Source organism: Triticum aestivum, chromosome 3A (genome assembly GCF_018294505.1).
Source record: "Triticum aestivum cultivar Chinese Spring chromosome 3A, IWGSC CS RefSeq v2.1, whole genome shotgun sequence".
Taxonomy (NCBI): domain Eukaryota; kingdom Viridiplantae; phylum Streptophyta; class Magnoliopsida; order Poales; family Poaceae; genus Triticum; species Triticum aestivum.
In genome coordinates this window covers 724,756,307-724,765,309 of record NC_057800.1, presented here as the reverse complement: position 1 = coordinate 724,765,309, position 9,003 = coordinate 724,756,307, and the positions used below count along the sequence as shown (strand labels likewise).

At 45.9% G+C, this 9,003-nt stretch overlaps 1 pseudogene; it reads left to right on the top strand.

Annotated features, from left to right (window-relative positions):
- Positions 1–620: 620 nt before the first annotated feature.
- LOC123059460 (zealexin A1 synthase-like) lies at positions 621–2,758 on the top strand (annotated as a pseudogene).
- The last annotated feature ends 6,245 nt before the right edge of the window (positions 2,759–9,003 follow it).

The window sequence follows — 9,003 nt, the reverse complement described above, 5'->3', positions numbered from 1 at the left end:
AGATGCTGTTTCAGAATCACCAACACATGGGAACAACGAACTTCTGGATGCTATCTCAGCTTCATTTTGTCCTGTCTGAAATGACGCAGTACAATGCATATAGGTAGAAAGTCAAGCAATATAAAAACAACATATCTTACTAGCGCGCAATGCCATCCAGTCAGCCACGATGGATCTCCATTGCCTAATTTATTCTTGTACGTATTGTTTAACTGTTGTCGCTATGTAGCTGCATCATATGTTAGATTAAGCTCACCAGCCACGAGTCGTCTCTTCTCTATGGATCTCCATTGCTTGTGCTCAACCGATTCTTGCATTGTTTAAATGTTGTCCCAATGTAGCTGCATCATATGCCAGCCAGTCAGCCACGGTCGTCTCTTCCCTATGGATTTCCATTGCCCATGCACAATCAATTCTTGCATTGTTCAACTGTTGTCCCAATGTAGCTGCATCATGTCTTAGATTAAGCTCAGAAACAATGCCAGCAAATTAGTCTCTTCCCTATGGAGTTCCATTGCCTGCACTCAATGGACTCTTGCGTTGTTTACTCCTTGTCGTCCTCTCCTATATAAACGGATCTTGAATCTTCAGCTCATACGACCACGATCGAGGTAGGTCCAATGGCGGAAACCCAACACACCCAGCTCGTGTGCTACACTTTGCTCTGCATCCTTATCATGGCCATACTCGTCAAGCTCAAGCACATGCGAGCCTCTGCTAGCCGCCTGAACCTGCCTCCCGGCCCATGGGTGCTGCCGGTGATCGGCCACATGCACCTGCTGCTCGGCGCCATTCCGTACCAGGCCATGCACAGGCTCGCTCGTCAGCACGGCCCCGTCATGCTTCTCCGCCTTGGCCACGTCCCGACGCTCGTGCTCTCCTCCGCGGAGGCGGCCAGGGAGGTCATGAAGGTGCACGACGCCGCCTTCGCCGAACCGCCCCGTGTATGCCACGGCAGACATCTTCACCTACGGCGGCGAGGACATCTCCTTCGCGCGCCACGACAGCTGGCACTGGAAGGCCCTCCGGAAGCTCTGCGCCGTGGAGCTGCTGAGCCTGAGGCGCGTCCGGTAGTTCCGCCATGTCCGGGAGGAGGAGGCGGCGAGGCTTGTGCTGTCCGTCGCCGGCGCCGGTCGCATCGTCAACGTCGGTGACATGCTAAAGGTAATGATGAACGACGTGGTCATGAGGGCGTCCGTGGGCGACAGGTGCGTGCAGCGGGACGCGTACCTGGAGGAGCTGGACAGGGTGTTGGACCTCATGTCCGGGTTTAACCTCATCGACCTGTTCCCGGCGTCGCGCCTCGTCCGGGCGATCGGTGGCCGGGCTCTCGGGGCGACGTGGGAGGTACACCGGAGGATCCACTCCATCATGGACGCCATGATCAGCGATCACAGAACGGCTATGGAGGGCGAGGACGACAATGATGCCGGATGTGAGCAGAGGGGTGACATACTCACTACTCTGCTCCGGTTCCAGATGGACGGCGGGATTGGCGGCGTCGCCCTCACCAATGAAAACATCAGCGGCGTCCTCTTTGTGAGTCACCAGTCACCACTAGCTACCCAAGACCATGGTTTAAAATTGGACCCCCTTATCTGGCGACCGTCCACTGGGAGGGTTGGCATTTTGATGACAGTTTTAGTTGGTCACGGTGGTAGTATCTTCATAAGAGCATGGCATTTTCTGGAGTGAAGGCTCAAACCTGCTATCCTCCCAAAAAATGACATCTTGTTCAAAAGAAACTTTCACACCCGATACAACTAAAACTGCCAGGAAAATCGTTCGAAATGCATTGCTCTCCCATCGAGCGGTCGCCAGTTAGGTTTTTGCGTTAAAATTTCAGTAGTACAATTTTTTGGCAATAGTTGATATATATATAAAGTTGGCACTAGATTATTTTGGGATCTTACTGGAATTTCAAAAAATCTTTTGGTTTTCGATGAAAATGTTATTAATTCCGTTGAATTTTGCCTAATGTACTTAAAATTAGGTTAGTATGGTGCAAAATTTGAATGTTACAAATATTCCATTACCCACCATAATTACTCGAACTTTTACTGAAATTTTAAACCGTGCTAGTTACCACATTTTGCTTGCTACATGATATTTCGGTCTCACATATTTCTGTGTGTGTCACCAGGATCTTTTCGCTGCAGGGTCGGAGACGACAGCCACGACAACAATCTGGGCAATGTCTGAGCTGATGAGGAGCCCACACATAATGGCCGCCGCTCAGTCCGAAGTCCGGCGAGTCCTCCATGGCAAGACCGAGGTGACTGAGGCCGACATCGACGGCCGGCTCCACTACCTACAAATGGTCATCAAGGAGACCTTTAGGTTGCATCCACCGGTGCCGCTACTCATGCCGAGGCTTTGCACTGAGCAAACAAAGGTCATGGGCTATGATATTCCACAGGGCACCACTGTATTCGTGAATGTGTCGACAATCGGTAGGGACGAGAAGAGCTGGACTAACGCGAGCGAGTTCATGCCCAAGAGGTTTGACGGTGAAAAGGTTGATTATGGTGGTACGGACTTTAGGTTCCTCCCAGATGGCGCTGGACGGAGAATGTGCCCCGGTATGATGTTTGGAGTGTCAAACATCGAAATGGCTCTTGCAAGCCTTCTCTATCACTTCGACTGGAAGCTTCCTGAAGGTGGGAACCCGGAGACGCTTGATATGAGTGAAGCGTATGGGATCACGGCTCGTCGTAGGACCGAGCTTGTGTTGGAAGCTACTGTTTTTGTTCCTTAATTTGTTTTTGTTTCTACGTGGCCATGTCAATTTAATCAACGAGTGCATCCAATCGCGGAGGTGGAGAGAGTATTCTATTTCATGTCTTATATGTCTATATTGTAATGTGTGTTAATGCTCGAGTGTTACTTTGTATTTAGCAATTAAGTTAATTTTATCACGTGCCATCACATCCAAAGAATATCCCACGTTTATATTCATGGATCAGTTAAAGAGATACAAAATGGATTAGAAAACAAATAAACCCACCCCCTAAAATTTGCATGTATTCCCAATTAGTTTCTATTTGAGTTTGGTATTATCTCGATTGTTGAACTTATGTAGATATGTGCAAGGACCTTTTTCATTCATATATTTTTTATGATCCATTGACCCACTTCTACTCTATCAGTGAATTAGATCATGTCACCTTGATCTCTGCATCAGTTGACCCATGTACACTATTTATGTATTATGTTAATTGTTGCTCATTAACCTTGTGTGCATGGGGAGGGAACATGTCGTTTCTCGAGTACGTTACCTTACCTTCACGACTCCAAGTTCATATGGCAGAGCACAGTGCCACAGGACACCACGGTGTTCCTTAATGTCTCACCAATTGGTAAGGACCAGAAGAGTTGGACCAATGTGAGCGGTTCAAGCCCAAAAGTATTGAGGGCAAGTGTGAAGTATGGTGGTACAGACTTCAGGTTCCTCCCTGGTGGAGTGTGTTGGGGAACGTAGTAATTGAAAATATTTCCTACGATCATGCAAGATCTATCTAGGAGATGCATAGCAACGAGAGGGGAGAGTGTGTTCATGTACCCTCGTAGACAGAAAGCGGAAGCGTTATGCTAACGCGGTTGATGTAGTCGAACGTCTTCGTGATCCAACCGATCAAGTACCGAACGTACGACACCTCCGAGTTCTACGCACGTTCAACTCGATGACGTCCCTCGAACTCTAGATCCAGCAGAGGTCGAGGGAGAGTTTCGTCAGCACGACGGCGTGATGACAGTGATGGTGATGTGATCCGCGCAGGGCTTCACCTAAGCACTACGATGCTATGACCGGAGGAGCAAACTGTGGAGAGAGACGCCGCACACCGCTTGGAACAATTGTTGTGTCTACAAGGGGTGCCTTGCCCACGTATATAAAGGAGGGAGAGGGAGGAGGCCGGCCATAGGGGGCGCGGCATAAGGGGGCACTACACCACAACACTTGATTGGGGGCAGTTAACTGCCGGGAGAAAAACCTATTTAAGGGCAAACTAACTGCCAGAACATGTGTTACTGCCGCTAGAAACGTGTTAGGGCGGTAAAACTGCCGGGAGAACTTTAATAACAACAACATCTGCACTGCCGGTACACTTTACGGCACAAAATCTGCCGGGAGAACAAAATCTCGGCCCATAATTTGCCGGCCCATGCCGGAGACCGTCTTTGGCGCGAAACAGGAAAACGGCCCTAATAAGCGCGCGTCAGAGAGGAAAAAAAGCGCGCGGCTTGACGAATATTTTGGCCCATTGAGAAATACTAGCGCCGGCCCTCCCACGACCAGATCCACAACACGCCACCCCCAAATCCCCTGCATCCAGCAGATCCCCCGCTGCCGCCGCCCCGAAACCTAGCTAGTTCGCGCACCGTGCAGCCGCCTCTGCGCTCGACCACCGCGCGCCAGCGTAGCTCCCCTGCCCCCACCGCCGGCGTAGCCCCTCACCACCGCAACTCCTCTGCCGCCGCGCACCCCAATCCGCCCTCCACTGGACCGCAAGCCGCCCCCGCCCCCAACTATCCACCACCGGCGGAGGCCCTCCAACCAGCAAACCGCTGCCGCCGTCGCCCCCCATCACGCGTGGCAGACATTCCGCCCCTCCGCCGTCCCAAGAGCCACTGCATCCTGCTGCCGTGGTCACCCCACTCCAGAGCGGCACCTCCGAGCACCCCGTCGGCCACCATTGTCATCGCCAAGCCACACCACCGGCGGACACCATCCTCCGTGGAAGGGCTTCGTCGCAGCAACTACGTACTACGCTCGTGCACTTCCTCCCCGAGCAGGCTTCACCAAGCATCAAGTGACGGGTCCGCCTCCTCCACAAGCCCCCGAAGCAGCAGACCACGTGTTGGCCCTCCTCTCCAGCGAGCAGCTTTGCCTGCTAAACATCCTTTCCCTAGACATCGCTGCCTCCTGTACTTCATTGGACAGGTGAGGTATGGTAGCAATTTGTGTGCCTTCTTTTGTTCTGAATGTGCAGCACTGAACTATTCCGTCAGTTAGAACAAAACATCAATTTTTAATTGCTTTGGTGTAATAACAGCAAAAAATAGAATCATTTAATTTGGGATGAAAGAAAGCTAGTTTTGGAGTTCAATTGTAGCCCTTCAGAACACTGCTACTATTATTACTGAACGAACAAGTTATTACTGATGTTTTGGAGTTCATTTGTAGCCCTTCAGAACACTTCTGCTGCAAGTGCAATGTTATTACTGAACTTTTTGCTTGTCTACGAACAAAAATTGCTACTGTTATTAGCCCTTCAGATCAAAGAACAGGGACCATTGGTGATTAACAAGTGCATAGCTTAATTAGATTCGTTGACACCTGACTAAGTTGTTTCATTGAGCTTTGGAGTTCATTTAATTTGAGATGAAATAAAGCTAGTTATTTAAGTCTGTTTGTTTAGTTGATGCCCCAAAGTAGTACCATATTTGTTTGTGCTTTGCGAAACAGGAGATGTGGACAGAACAGGTGCTATGCTTTTATGACATATATGACATTCTTGCTGCTATTTTGGTTTTTGTATTTTCTGAAATTACATGTTTCGGTTAATTATATTCTGTTGTGTGATGGCATTTCTTCTTCGTATTGTATTTCTTGTCGCCGGTACTAGATATTGATGATATGCAATTTGTTACTAGATTTTTTCATTAATAGAAGTAAACTTTCTTTCACATGTTAGGCAATTTTAGTGAAACTGGTCAAGAATGGACAAGAGTTTGATGGATAAAGCTAGAAATACACAAGCATATATAGATGGGGTAGATAAATTCATAGATTTTGCTTTTACTCATTCAGCAAGAGGGAACACTATACTATGTCCTTGTAGAATTTGCTTGAACTATTGTTGGTTTGAAGCTAGTGTTGTCTATGAGCACTTGTTATGCGATGGGTTTATTAGTGGGTACAAAAGATGGATATATCATGGGGAGGCATCATCACCTCTTGCATTCGAGAGTAACCATGATGAGGTTCAACCTGATAATTTTCAAGAGGAGATTGACCTAGATGACTATGATGAGATGCTTGAAATGATTCAAGATATAGCACATCAAAATGGGGATTTTAGTGATAGTAGTGGGGAGGATCCAAGTCACCAGGATGCTGAGCCTGAGGGCGTCGACCCTTTTCTAGAGAAGAAAAAGAAGTAAGATGAAGATGCTTTCCGACAATTCATAGCTGATGATAGGGAGGAGCTTTATCCAGGGTGCACAACCTTCTCAAAGCTACGTTTCGTTGTTAGGTTACTCCATGCAAAATCTCTTGGAGGTTGGAGTGATAAAAGTTTTGACATACTGCTAGAGTTGCTAAAAGAGGCCTTTCCAATAGCAAAGCTACCCAAATTTTTTTATGAAGCTAAGAAGATGATAAAATGCCTTGAGCTTGGTTATATAAAAATTCATGCATGTGAGAATGATTGCATTTTGTTCTGGAAGGAACATGCAAATAAGGATATTTGTCCTACATGCAAAACTTCTCGGTGGAAATCTGAAAAGAATAGTCTTGATGGGAAACATGTACACAAGGTCCCAAGGAAGGTTCTTCGTTATTTTCCAATAAAGAAGAGGCTACAACGCCTTTTTGTGTCCCCAAAGAGTGCAGCGGACTGCAGATGGCATGCTGAAGAACGTACAAGAGATGGACTAATAAGGCATATAGCGGATGCACCTGTTTGGAAGGACTTTGATGGCAAATATCCCGATTTTGCTAAAGATAGTCGCAACATGAGTCTGCTTGTAGTATCTGATGGTTTTAATCCATTTAGGACAATGAAGTTATCCTATAGTATCTGGCCTGTTGTAGTAATTCCGTTGAATCTTCCTCCTTGGTTGTGCATGAAGCAGCATAATTTCATCCTCTCTTTGCTAATTCCTGGTCCAAGGTCACCTGGGGGAGATATAGATGTCTTTCTTGAACCACTTATTGATGATTTGAACTCACTTTTTGAGGAGGGTGTTAGAACCTATGACGCCTCCACCGGTAAACCCTTCAACCTGCATGCTGCTGTATTGTCAACTACATCAGCCCCCCAGGCTTATGCACTCTATCCGGGATTGTAACCTCTGGTGAATTTGGCTGTCCATTGTGTGGCTCACATACTTGCTCTCTTCGGTTGAAGGAAGGCAAGAAATTTTGCTATATGAGTCATCGAAGGTTTCTTGATCCTAACCATGAATACAGATTTGATGAAGAATCCTTTGATGGTGTGGAATTAGGGACAACACTTGTACCACTTACTAGAGAGGAAGTTTTTGCCCTCACTGAAAATATGAAGACTGTTTTTGGAAAGGACCCTTCCGAAAAAACAACCACCAAGAAGCGCAAGGTTGGCGAACCACCAATGGTTCGGAAAAGAAAATCCATATGGTTTAGGTTGAGATACTGGAAAGACTTGCTGCAGCCTCATAATCTTGATGCAATGCACATTGAAAAGAATGTATGTGAAAATATAATTAACACACTTCTATGCATGGATCGAAAATCAAAACATAATTATAGCTCTCGTAGAGATCTAGAGCATCTTGGAATAAGAAAAGCTCTCCAACTTGTCCCAGTAGGTGAACAATTTGATTTTCCTGCTGCACCCTATGCAATGGACAATGAAAAGAAGAAACTGTTTTGCGAAATTTGTAAGGAAGCTAGGTTCCCTGATGGTTGTGCATCTGATATACGCCGGAATGTCCTTGTGAAGCAGAAAAAGATCGTTGGGCTGAAGAGCCATGACAATCACATTCTTTTGCAGCAATTGCTTCTGCTAGCTGTTCGGAACACATTGCCAAAGGAAGTCGGTGTTGCCTTGGTCTGAGTTAGTAGATTCTTCAAGCAAATATATTCTCCTGTCATTAGCATAAGTGACATGGAGAAGCTAGAGGGAGAAATAGCTGAGACCTTGAGCATTCTTGAGGCCATATTTCTGCCATCATTTTTTGATCTTATGGTTCACTTGATGGTTCATCTTCCAACCCAAGTGAGGCTAGGGGGCCCAGTAAAGTACAGCAGCATGTACCCAGTAGAAAGGTCATCCCTATAAACCCATTTTCTTGGTATCATATGGTTTCTTACTCTTCAAAATAATCTGATATATGTTACCTATATACTATATAGGTATAATATGAAGCTAAAGGGGTTTGTTCGTACCAAGAGCCACCCGAGGGGTCAATTGCAGAGGGCTATGTGTTTGATGAGAGCCTTACATTCTGCTCCCGTTATTTACATGGATGTGAGACTAGATTTAACAGAAAATGCAGAAATGACGCCCCTGAGACCAATGTATCTACTATGCCATTTTTTACCAACAAGGGTCGATTTTTGGCTGGAAAACATATAGTGACCTTAGATCACAAGTCATGGCTGCAAGCACATCGATATGTTTTGTTTAATTATGATAACATAGATTCATATTTGAGGTATTTTATTTCTAAGAATTTCTATCATTTGAGCCTATGAACGATATTTGTCATATTGCTGAATTTGCATACTTAACTCCTGTAGCAAGTATGATGTCTATTTAACTTCGATTGGCCACGAGAATAACTTAGAGATTAGTCGCATTCACCATGAGAAATTCCATGAGTGGTTTAAGCTCCATGTGGCACAACTAATTGCGAGTGGTGAAGATATTTCTGAAGAGATTCAAACTTTAGCTAACGGGCCCTTCTTAGCTGCAAGGAAGTGTAATAGCTATACCATATATGGGTACAATTTCCACACAAATTCGTATGATCAGGGTAGACCTACCCAAAGCAGCGGGGTTGCTCTTGTATCTCAGATTTTTTCTTCCACAAGCGAAGATAATGAAAATCTTATGGTCAGCAATAAAATATATTATGGTGTGATAACTGAAATCCTTGAGTTAAATTATAACAACAAAGGAAGTATTGTGCTTTTCAAATGTGATTGGGTTGACAACAGTGCACAAGACAAGTGGGTTCAAGTCGATGATCTTGGTGTCACACGTGTGAACTTCAAGCATTTACTGAAGTCTGATG